Source organism: Pantherophis guttatus, chromosome 1, assembly GCF_059756535.1.
Source record: "Pantherophis guttatus breed Tessera chromosome 1, ASM5975653v1, whole genome shotgun sequence".
NCBI classification, from domain to species: Eukaryota; Metazoa; Chordata; class Lepidosauria; order Squamata; family Colubridae; genus Pantherophis; species Pantherophis guttatus.
Genome location: NC_142063.1, coordinates 273,881,945 through 273,894,687, shown reverse-complemented (window position 1 = coordinate 273,894,687; position 12,743 = coordinate 273,881,945). Strand labels below are relative to the sequence as shown.

Sequence of the window (12,743 nt, the reverse complement as noted above, 5' to 3'; positions counted from 1 at the left end):
AGAAAAAAGATATAAAGAAGTGGTTATGATCTGATTCACAGAAGTTATAAGTACAATTGTATTTTAATCTCTCACTAAGGTAATACCATCACTCTATAAAATCTATCCTTTCTAATCATGAGAATCATAAATCACGTTCTTTTTTATGCAAAGAATTGTAAGTGGTTTCTAACACCAATAAATGGAAGTATTACCATTCCTCTAATCAAACAACTCATTTTAGCCTTTAATATGTTGATTTTCACAGGAGCAATCACACATCAAACAAGTCATCAGTCACATGACCACCTGGCCACGCCCACCCAGCTGGTACATCCCCCCCCAACAATCTGAGGGACTGTGAATTGGCCCCCTGTTTAAAAAGTTTGAGGACCCCTGTACTAGAGCAACAGAATAAATCCAATTCCTAAAAGCAAAGCAAAGTAAAGTGTGTTATACGGGTTGAAATAATATTGCTCAGCTGCCTTCTAATTTGAATAGAATTAAACCAATGCTATTTGTCAAAGAGTGACTGAATTGCTGGTGGTATCCCCTAGCACACCGCAAACATTTGAAACAATTGATTTTTATTTTTATTTAAGCCTGGTAAATATTGGACTGTTTTACAATACATGCAAGATGAAGTTCAGTTGATGAACCCAAGGACATATAATGTAAGTGAGACGAATAAACGGATGACACAGTTCAAAGGAAGAATGGCTATTTGACAGAGCAGCAACATCTGTACTTACTCAAGTAAGGATTTGAAAAATCCATATTGGTTATTAAGGTTCATGAGTCAAGACACATTGAGCAAGAGCTGGAGTCAGGAAGCTTCCCCCTTTTCCCCACATGGCAGCATGTGGAATGACAAAGTTTTGCACAGAGGATGTCCTGTCTTTGTTTCTTGTCTCGGTATTGGCTACTATCCTAAAAGAACGCCAGACGAGAAGATTCATTGTCTCTTTCTTGGTGTGGCGGTTCTTACAGAAGGATGCCCGCAGTAACATTCCCAAGCTGGTCAGGCGTCATAAGGGTGCTAATGGCTGCTTCTTTGCTTTGTATTTTCCATCTGTATTGGATAGCCTAGAAATTAGTACCAGCTGAGCCTGTGGTTGTCTCCAGTCTGACAGCTGACTAGCCAAAAGGGATATGGAAACACATCAGAGAGTATAATGAATAAGCATGTATCCCAATCACATTACCTTTGTCCGAGCTTAACATTCCAGGTTGCAGAACACAAATGTCAGAGGGACAGCCTTCTCTCAGAATGTTATTTCATTCATTTAGGAACATCCGTCTTTACATGCTTTGGATTTGGCAGTCAGGAAAAATCATTGCACATACCGTTCAAGTCAGTTGTGTTTAACTCTCATTCAGATACAGACTTTTCCGGCTTAAGGGAGTAGGGAGTGAAGTTCAAAGATTGAACTACGGTACATGTTATACTAAGACACTGATAGTTCTACTAGCTTAAAGGCTGCTGCTGCTTCTTTTTTTACGTATCTGTTTAATTGCTGGAGTAGATTATGCTGAAATCTGAAAGCCATCTGTCCCAAAGGTGCTTTTTCAAGAGGCAACTGGACTTTCTGGTTTTTCTTTGAAGATGTTTTGCTTCTTATCCAAGAAGCTTCTTCAGCTCTCTTGGATAAGAAGCCAGAAGAAGAAAAACCAGAAAGTCCAGTTGCCTCTTAAAAAAATCACCTTTGGGACAACTATGACCTGGATGACTGAGAATCTCATGGACCTCAAAGCCATCTGTAGCATTTCCCTAAAGTGATTTTGTCAATCATCAGGCAAAAGTGACCAATTCAGTGAAAGTTTGGCATCAACAGATGTTTTCTGCACTGCAATATATTTCTTAGTTTGGTTGTTCTTGGAATGGGATTAAATGGCATCTAGGTTTTCCAGCTTTGTATTTTCCTCTAATCTCACAATAGCATTCCAGCCATGTAATAAACACACATACTAAAATATAATTTTGAATGAGAACTCCAGCTCCGGCATGATCATCGACTTTTATGAAATGAAACAAATAAGAATAGAATATACTCTGTATAAAAAATGAAGACTAATGTTACAGAAGTAAAACCCTGCAGTAATGAATGGAATGGGGGCTGAAGTAATGCATTGTTGGGCTCCTTTTCCCATAAGAAGAAAACCTATTTTAAGTGGCCACTTTTGTAGGAAGGCATCTTACAAAATACCTGTATATAGCAAAAATCCACTCTAGCATGCTTTTTAATTGTAGCTGACCTATGTATAGATCGGATCAAACACCTTCTATGCATATTGGGCATTATATGGTATATGTCATCTCCATGATTATTGTTGTATTACTTTCATAACATGAAAACCTAAGAGATTTTTTTTGCCAAAAATGTAATCGCTCATTGATATCAGTCAGGTTTGCCATATTTCGTCAGTTTAAACTCCTTTGACCTAATCAACCTCATCTGAAAAGTAAAGTACAGTGATACATGCAGCGCATAACACTTCACATACCAAATAACTGATCACTGATGGTTCTTTTATTCCCCTATATGCATGTTGCCATTAATCTCTTGTTTATTTATTTTTATTTTATTTATTTTATTTTATTTATTGAATTTATATACCGCCCTGCTCACCGAAGGACTCAGGGCGGTGAACAGCCGAAAGATAAAATATATATAATACAAATGTTAAAAAATCATTAAAATACAATTAAATAATTTGGCCCAGAAAAATTTTTTAAAAACCCCAATTATAAGACAGATTTAAAATTTAAAAAATTTAAAAACAATTTTAAAAAGAGGTTAGGCCAGGCCAGCCTGCTGGAATAGGAATGTTTTAAGGGCACAGCGGAAAGCATGCAGATCAGTGATCCTCCGTATCTTCGGGGGGAGCTCGTTCCAGATGGCAGGTGCTCCCACAGAGAAGGCTCTCCCCCTGGGGGCCGCCAGTCGACACTGTTTGACCAACGGCACCCTAAGAAGCCCCTCTCTATGGGAGCGTACTGGTCGGTGAGAGGCTACTGGTGGCAGAAGGCGGTCTCGTAAGAACCCCAGTCCTAGACCATTATTTATTGAAAAATATGGTCTATAATTCAACTACACTCTAGTCCAGGGGTGTCAAACTCTATTTCATTGAGGGCTGCATCAGAGTTGTGTTTGACCACAGGGGGCTGGGTGGGTATGGCTGGGGTGGGCATGGCCAGATTGACATCACTTGTGTCAGGGACACCTGTGGTTGTCTGGACAGGGCTGGGAGGATCATCCTGTAGCCCTCTGCCAGTGAAAACAGAGTTTTGTTTTCACTGGCAGAGGGTGTGGCTCTCCTGAACTCCATTTTCGCTGGCAGAGGCATCGCGGGCCGATCCTCTGTTATTTCTAGGGCAGCTCTCTGACATGGACATATGAAAAGGAGAAACTTACACAAGCTATATTCTACACATTGACTCCCAAATTACTTTCTCCTGTTTCTACTTTCTTCATTCACTTTCTTCATGCCCACTTTCTCCAATTCTATTAGAACCAGGGTAGATGTTACTGTAGTCAATTTTGCTCATACAAATAAGCTAGTTGGATAAAGGCTGTAATGTGTGAGGAATAATCTTTGGAAACCTCACCTCCCTCTGTTCAAGTAGAATAAATCTCTCTCTCTCTCTCTCTCTCTCTCTCTCTCTCTCTCTCTCTCTCTCTCTCTCTCCCTCCCTCCCTCCCTCCCTCCCTTTGTCCCTGTCTCTGTCTCCCTCCCTCTGTCTCCCTCCCCCTCCCTCTCCCTCCCCTCCCCCTCCCTCTACTTCTGTCCCTCTCTGACTCTGTCTCTGTCTCTGTCTCTCTGTCTCTTTTGCTCTCTCTCTCTCTCTCTCTCTCACACACACACACACACACACACACACACACACACACAAACAGATGTAAAGATGACACTGCATACCATTTCTGAAAAAGTAGAGCACAGAACCAAGCATTAAAAATTAACTATCAGTACCTAATGGGACATCAGAAACCAAACGTTACTAATGGAACATTATCTACTTAGTATTTTTAGGGTTTGATCTGCATTGTTTTATTATGGCTAGAACAATAAAGTAGGCAACTGTTAACATCCCTAAATTGCATATATTTCCCAAAATGGGAAAGATATATGTGTATAGTTTCAAGTGAAATTTCCCGTTCTTAGATCTAAATTAAGTGTTAGATAGTTAGCCCTGCACCCCATACATTATATAAAAAAGTAATCAATATGGCTGAGAGATATAGTTGCGATGTACAACACATGACATTCTTGAGGTCTTGGAACCTGCAGACAGGGTTGGAAAATAGCTTTGCGCAAACTGTAGAGAGCCACTATTAATTATAGCCATCTGTATTGCGTTCAAGGGACCAACTATCTGACTTAGATCTAGTCTGAGACATTTAATTGCCAGAGGCAAAGAAGATCATGCCATGCTCCACAGCCAGCTGGTCTAGCTTTTGAATGTTTCTTCAACATGGATATTGAGATGACATCCTTTGTTGCACCTGATGGGAATAAACTAGTTTAGGAGACTCAAACTGTAGTTCTTTTCCCAAAATCTCATTGATACCCCCCAAGCATCAAGAGCTTGAAGCAAGAACCCCAAGAAGTCTTCAATACAACTGGTCCTTAAATTAGTATATTTATAATATTACTCAGTAGGTTTTGCTCCTCAGTGTGCATCTACTCTCTAATGATATAAAGATGAATGAAGAAACTGACATTGATAGACTTGAGCATTGGGCATGTTCTCCAAAGCACCTGAGGACAAGAAGGACAAGAAGCAATGGGGTGGAAGTTCATTAAAGAGATATCCAACCTAGACCTAAGGAAGAATTCCCTGATTAATTAACCAAAGGAATAGCTTACCTCCTGGAGTTGTAGTTGTTCCATCCCTTGAGGGTTTCAAAAAGAGATTGGACAACGATTTGTCCAGGATTATATATATCCTACCTTGGCAGGGGATTGGACTAGAAGACCTCCAAGGTCCCTTTTAACCCTATGATTCTATTTTTCTTTTTTAGAAGACTACATCAGTAATTATGCTGTATCTGGCCATCCTAGATCAATCCTGGGCTCCAAATTACATCCATATAGCAATAGCAATAGACTTATATATTGCTTTACAGTGCTTTACAAACCCCTCTAAGCAGTTTACAGAATCAGCATATAACTGCCAACAATTTGGGTCCCCATTTTACTCACTTTGGAAGAATGGAAGGCTGAGTCAACCTTGAGCCTGGTGAGATTTGAACTGCCAAATTGCAGGCAGCCGGCAGTCAGCAGAAGTAGCCTGCAGTACTGCATTCCAACCACTGCGCCACCACGACTCATATATGAAATAATGAAAGAGAGGTCCACTAATACAAGGAATTAGATTTGAATGGGGAAGAGGATAGTATCTCCTCTTCTAGAACCACATACATAAAATACACTTTTTCCCATAGTAGCCACCATGCGGTTGGCAGGAATTAAGAGAGGAAAACTCTTTTAAACTGGAATGAAACTATGAAGTTCAGAGTTTCCCTTATTGACTCTCCAACTGTCACAGCCTATTTCTTCCTCACTTTTCCTGAGCTTATGGAAGTAGCAAAAAAGAGCCTTGGTAGTACAGTGGTCTAAGGCACCCTGTTATTAAGCTGGTTATTAAGACCAGCTGCCTGCAATTACTGCAGGTTCGAATCTCGCCAAGGCTCAAGGTTGACTCAGCCTTCCATCCTTTCTAAGGTAGGTAAATTGAGGACCCAGTTGTGGGGGCAATAAACTGACTTTGTATAAATATACAAAAGGATGAAGGCTATTTCTGAGCACATTGTAAGCTGCCCTGAGTCTCCGGAGAAGGGTGGCATATAAATCAAATTAAAAAAAAAAAAAAGAAGACAGGAATGCTTCTGTAGGAGGAAGCACTCCTGGTTAGAACCTTCCTGTTATCCACCACTGGTGGAAGGTCTGCCAATAGACTAGACCCATGACGGTGAACCTATAGCACATGTGCCACAGGTGGCATACAGAGCGCTCTCTGAAGGCACACCAGCCGTCGCCCAAGCCCAACTCCACCACACATATGCACGTGCCTCCCTCTGGCCAGCTGGTCTTCAGGTCTCTGCCACGCATGCATGGAAGCGGGGCACATGCAGGGGACCCATGCGCACATGCATGGGTGTCGGAGTGCATGTGGGGGGGGTGCAGGTTGGTGCAGGAGGTTTTCCAGGCCCAAAATGGAGTGCAGGGGGCCACGTGAGGCCCCCTATGCCCCATTTGGGCCTGGAAAGCCTCCTGCACCAATCTGGAAGCCAAAATGGGGTGTAGGGGGGCCGCATGCACAGGGGGGGCGGGGCACATGCGTTGGGGCCTGAGGCGCACATGCGGGGGATGTGCATGTATGCACAGGGGGACATGTGTGTGTGGGGTTGCTCACATTGCATTTGGGGGGGTTCTTGCATGTTTGCGTGCATTTGCACGCACATGCACTTTGGGCATTCAGCACCAAATAGGTTAACCATCACTGGACTAGACCTACCTCAGTTCCTTGCAGCCATCCTTTCCACTCTTTAGATAGACATGACACTAAGCTTTGGAGACTGAATCTATCTCTGTGATTCCTTCTCCTATTTCATCATGTCAGAATCTTGAAATTTTGAAAGATTTCAGAACCAAAGCCAGAGACTTAAGGAGCAAAAAGGCTTGGAGAGAAATGAAATAGATGGGAATCCTGTCCTATTACCTGTGGAGCTCTGTATCTGTGTATGTGTGTGTGTGTGTATAGGAGGAAGATAATTTGGATCATCACTTCACACTGCCATATTCCCAATCCTAACATGCTAAAACTAAATAAGTATATGACAATCTTTATATCTAATTTGGCCTACAGTAGCTACTAAATCCATTTCTAAAAGCGCTGGAAGCCATCTACATTGATAAATATGTATTACAAATTGGCAGATTTACCTTCTTCCCCATTAAACGAAAATTCCCTGTGCTTTATGGATGTTATTTTTAATTTTGCCTGCCTCAGATCTGACAATGATATGATAAAACTAGCCAGGAAGCACATGATATTCACTTTGTTATGGCAAGCAGGATTATGCTTGACTCCTTTAATAAAGAAAAAAAAAAAGAACAATGGGAGGTGTTCTCCATGTATTTGTCTTGTACTCTCACAATATAATTATAATATTGTGGTTGGGAGCAGGCCACGCTGATGGCTAAGTAACATATGGCAATGACTACAAGGTGGTCTTAAAGACTTCATGACTCATTCAACATTTCAATGAAGTTCAAATGCAGTGTCTCAAAAGCATTACTGCATATAGTGCAATGAAACAGGGCCAGATCTTATCCTGCAGATCATTGATGTTAATTACTCCTAATGTTTATTTATTTATTTATTTATTAATATCAGATGTATTTGCTATTCATCTCCAGTTGAAGGCAACTGAAGCTGCTTCAGTTGAGCAGCTTCAGCTCTCTCTCTCTCCCTCTCCCTTTCTTTTGCTCCCTCCCTCTCTCCCTCCCTCCCTCCCTCCCTCCCTCCCTCCCTCTCTCCCTCCCTCCCTCCCTCCCTCCCTCTCTCCCTCCCTCCCTCCCTCCCTCCCTCTCTCCCTCTCTCCCTCCCACCCAGGGATGGGTTCTACTTACCTTTACTACCGGTTCGCATGCGCAGAAGCGTTTTGATGACATTGGGGTCGGTGGGCGGAGCCTCCTGCTGGTTCTATAGAACTGGTGCGAACCGGGGGCAGCCCACCACTGCTCCCGCCCTCTTTCCTCCCTCTCCCCCCTCTCTCTTTCTCCCTCCTGTTACAAGTAAAGAAACAGGACCAGTGGTGGATTGCTCCCAGTTCGGTCCGGTTCTTACGAACCGGTAGTAATGGTGGCGGGAGGCTCCACCCACCCACCCCGATGTGATCACTGAAGATCTGCACATGCACACGCACTCCCATTGCAAATCGGTAGTAAAGATAAGTGGAACCCACCCCTGAACAGGACCAATGGCATGTAGCCTCTCTCTCTTGCCTCATTAATTTCACAGCAAAGAAAAAAGAAAAACAAAAGAACTCCAAACTGCTTTAGCGGTTCCATGAAAAAGAGGGGAGGGCAGCAAGGCACAATTACTTTTATTCTCCTGGCAGGAAGGGGAAAAATATCAAGTGGCAAGAGGAAATGGAGATTCCTGCCAACAGGCGACATTTGCCTCTTAATTAAAACTCTGAAAAAGTATCTTTTCAATATTTTCTTTGAAGCAGGAGCTTAGCTGATAGTTACTTGTCTCAGCTTTTGATGCCCTGGAAACCCATGGGGTTGTGAGGATACAAGACAGTCCTCACCTAGGAAAGGGCCCATATCCTCTTATACATGATTAACCAATGAAAAGTTATAATAACTCTCTTATTGAGGATGCTCACTTCCTATAATTAGTTTCGCAGAGTCACAACAACTTAGGAGTTGGAAATCACCACTAAAACTAAGTGTACTCTCTGGATCAGGGGTGAAATCCAGCAGGTTCTGACAGGTTCTGGAGAACCGGTAGTGGAAATTTTGAGCAGTTCAGAGAACCGGTAGCAGAAATTTTGAGTAGTTCAGAGAACCAGCAAATAACACCTCTGGCCCCAGAGTGGGGAGGGAATGGAGATTTTACAGTATCCTTCCCCTGCCATGCCCACCAAGCCACGCCCACCAAGCCATGACCACCAAGCCACAACACACCCACCAAGCCACAGCCACAGAACCAGTAGTAAAAATAGCAGTGGATTTCACCACTGCTCTGGATCAGGACAGACATCTAAATTAAAATGGGATGGTAATTTCTTATTCTTCTTTCTTATTCTAGAATAGAATTCCTAACAGCTAGAGGGCCAAATATTGTCTTTAGTTAAAGATGTGTTGAGTTAATATTGAATAAAGTAAAATTGCTCCACCATACTGGTAGAGATGATGGAGACAGTGAACTTAGGAAGAACTTGAAGTACTCTGGATGAAGAGGACTGCTTCCTTCTATCTCACTGATTTAGTTACAATTGGGCCTGAAAATTGGATTTATTTGTGGATAAATAAAAATCATAGAAAAACAACAAGAATATTTTAAAGGAATTTTGGCCCTGGATGTAGATATACTTCAACTCTGGCAGCACTGTAGGTTTTTGGTTACAGAAAATTAATATTCATGATTGCAGATGTTTATAATTACATTCAAAACATAACTTTTTTCAGTTTGCCATATTCATACATATTTCAGATTTAGAATTACTGCCTGTAATTCTAGGACTTTTGCTATCCCTGGAAATATTATATATGGTACATTTAGTTTATGGGTGCATGGGGAGAGCTGTAGTGGCACAATAGTTAGAATGCAGTATTGCAGGCTAATTCTGCTGACTGCCATTAGTTTGATCCTGACCGGCTAAAGGTTGACTCAGCCTTCCATCCTTCCGAAGTTGGTAAAATGAGGACCCAGATTGTTTGGGTCAATATGCTGATTCTGTAAATTGTTTAGAGATGGCTATGAAGTGGTATATAAGTCTAAGTGCTATTACTGTTGCTGTTGCATGGACTCCACTCCAATTTGAAAGTAGGTCCATACCTCCATTTTCCATTGCAATATAAATGCTGGAGAAAAAGATGGAGCTTTCCTCAGCTGAATCATAAGACGACTCACAGATCTCCAGTTTAGAGGCATCAGACACTGGAGCCCAAAAGGACTTGAAGAAGGGCTTCTAATGTCCCACTTGCTGAAGCTTTTGCCTCACTCATCTCCCAAACCCTGAACTCAGACCATATGACTGGAATGATTCAATACAGAGTGTTTACTTGGATTTACAAAGGCCTTTTTATAAAGTCTTTACTAAAGACACCTGAGCAAATGTAGGAATCATGGGCTAAAAATCAAAACAAAACCAAAAATAATGGATCAGTAACTTTATTTCAGGAACTGGACTTAGAGAGTGGAAATAAATAGACACTTCTCACAGTGTAGGGATGTAACAGTGAGATAACTGATGGATTTGGATCTGTATTGTTATTATTTATTATTTTAATGTTTTTATATTTTAATGTTTTATTCTGTATCAAAGTCGACTCAGTCTTCCACCCTTCCGAAGTGGGTAAAATGAGGACCCAAATTGTTGGGAGCAATATGCTGACTCTGTAATCCACTTAGAGAGGGCTCTAAAGCACTGTAAAGCGGTGTATAAGTGCTATTGCTATTTTAACATTTTATTCTGTATTTTATTCAACACCTGTAAGCCATTCACAATTGTCTTTAGCAAGATGGGCAGCGTACAAGTTTCATACATACATACATATATAAATTTATACAAGGATTATTATTTTTACGTTTGTTCATCAATCACCTAAAATTAAAGGTCTGTGAATTAAATTTGATAACAACATCAAACCGTTTAGAATAAATGAAATTATGAGAAGAGAGCAAAGGGCTTCATCCTTTGAAATGGTTGGTAAAGTGGCAAACCAAATTCTATAGGGAGACATGTTGTATGATGTTCATTGGAGCCAAAAATCCTAACTTCACATGCAGATAAGTGTGTACAAATCTGAACTGCCAAGAAATGGGCAGGAACTGATCCTAGAGTTTTGGTCAAGAGTTTGATGAAACCCTTGACTTACAGCAGTATTTCTTACTTTTTTCCCTCCTGCCAGAACCATTTCCATATTATTTTAAAAATATGAAGCCCCCCAATCAATCAATAATTTCAAAGCGAAATGGAAAGAAGTTTGATATTTGCACAATACTTCAACGAAATTAACTAAAAATCATAGGTACGGTTCTAATTGCAGCCCCTTGGAAAATAAGACATGAAAAACTGCAGAAAATAATAACCAAACCAGCAAAAAGTTGGAGCAGCTCCATTAAGAGAAAAGATCTTTTCAAAAAGTCTGGATAATCATAACTAACTAAGGTAAATAAATTAATGTCTGTGTTTCTCAAACTTGATCTTCATAGGGATTTAGGGCAGACAAAAGGATAACATTCTTCACATAACATTCATTTAAACTATGCAGAATTGATTTGATCCCATGCAATGATGGACATCAGTTTGAAGAAATTTAAAAAGTGATTAGCTACTAGTTATGAGAAAGATATATATATTATCAAGCAATTGATTTAAGAGATACTAAAAGCCTCTAATACTGATTAATTTCTTCTTCACATACCAATTGTAGTCTTCATATAAATATGTGGTTGTGCATTAAGAACTGAATGTTATTTTCTACTCAACATTATTAGAACTAAAAAAGTATTGGGTAAATATTATTTGACTTAATTTTTCCTTTACTTAGATTAATGCATGAATATGTATGTACGTACATACGTACGTACGTACGTACGTATGTATGTAAAGGTAAATGTTCCCCTCGCACATATGCTAGTGGTTCCCGACTCTAGGGGGCAGTGCTCATCTCCGTTTCAAATCCGAAGAGCCAGCGCTGTCTGAAGATGTCTCCGTGGTCATGTGGTCAGCATGACTAAATGCCAAAGGTGCACCGAACACTGTTACCTTCCCACCAAAGGTGATCCCTATTTTTCTACTTGCATTTTTTTGCTTTCGAACTGCTAGGTTGGCAGAAGCTGGGACAAGTAACGGGAGCTCACCCCATTATGTGGCACTAGGGATTTGAACCGCTGAACTGCCAACCTTTCGATCGACAAGCTCAGCATCTTAGCCACTGAGCCACCGTGTCCCCTGGATGGATGGATGGATGGATGGATGGATGGATGGATGGATATATATATAGGTGAGCCATACATTTAATAATAAAATATATACTTAAAATCTCCCCTCTTCCCAAGAAAAATAATTAATGTTATTGTTCTTTCAAGTACTGAGGCAGTACTACTGGATTCATTCATAAAGCAAATCTAATATTGTCACAGTGAAACTAATCTACTTCTGAGAATCATGAAAAAGGTTTTAGATTTATTTTCAAAGGACAACTGCAAAACAGATAAAAGGACAACACAAAATCAAGATGAGTGACAAAGTGGTAGCATTTCCTATAGTATTTGAATAAGGTCTTAGATACTGTGATGCTAATCTTAGAGGTGCCAGTGATATTATGTTGTCAGAAGAGATGATAGGTGAATATCAAATATATCAGATGAACTGCCTGTGCTATTGTTGCTATCAGCATGCATGGCCCTAATCAAGGAGAATAAAACTTATTACTATGTGCAGAGCTTTGCCTATGTACACAACTATACAAGTATATGTCCTAAATGTTGTGATACTAGTCCACCTCAATTCTTCCAAATATTTGGAGAACTAGACAAATATCAAAATTCTAAATCAGCTAGTCATGGTATCTTAGAAATCTAAAAACTGTTTTTCTAACATATTTTAGTGGCACCAGATCTATTTGAATAATGTTTCCCTAGATAGATAGATAGATAGATAGATAGATAGATAGATAGATAGATAGATAGATAGATAGATAGATGGATGGATGGATGGATGGATGGATGGATGGATGGATGGAGGGAGGGAGGGAGGGAGAGAGAGAGAGAGAGAGAGAGAGAGAGAGAGAGAGAGAGAGAGAGAGAGAGAGAGAGAGAGATAGATGATGGTAGCTATCCAGGAAATTGGAGATGGAACTAGAGATCTTAAATATTCAAAACAAAAACTTCAACTACCATTAAGCCATGTATTCTTACTCTCTTTGTACTTTTCTGGACCTTTTAATCATGTATTTGGCTTATTTGACTTTTCATTCTTCTCCTTGTTTTTTCTGTCTTTCAATTCGCTGCT

General features: G+C 40.5%; 1 long non-coding RNA gene across 1 annotated transcript in view; it reads left to right on the top strand.

The window, feature by feature from the left end:
- Nucleotides 1-12,438, top strand: part of LOC148116857 (uncharacterized) — a 115,451-nt gene extending 103,013 nt beyond the window's left edge. Inside the window, exon 3 of the long non-coding RNA XR_015731443.1 lies at nucleotides 10,774-12,438. This is a non-coding gene — a long non-coding RNA (uncharacterized LOC148116857). The remainder of the gene's footprint in view (nucleotides 1-10,773) is intronic.
- Nucleotides 12,439-12,743: the final 305 nt, after the last annotated feature.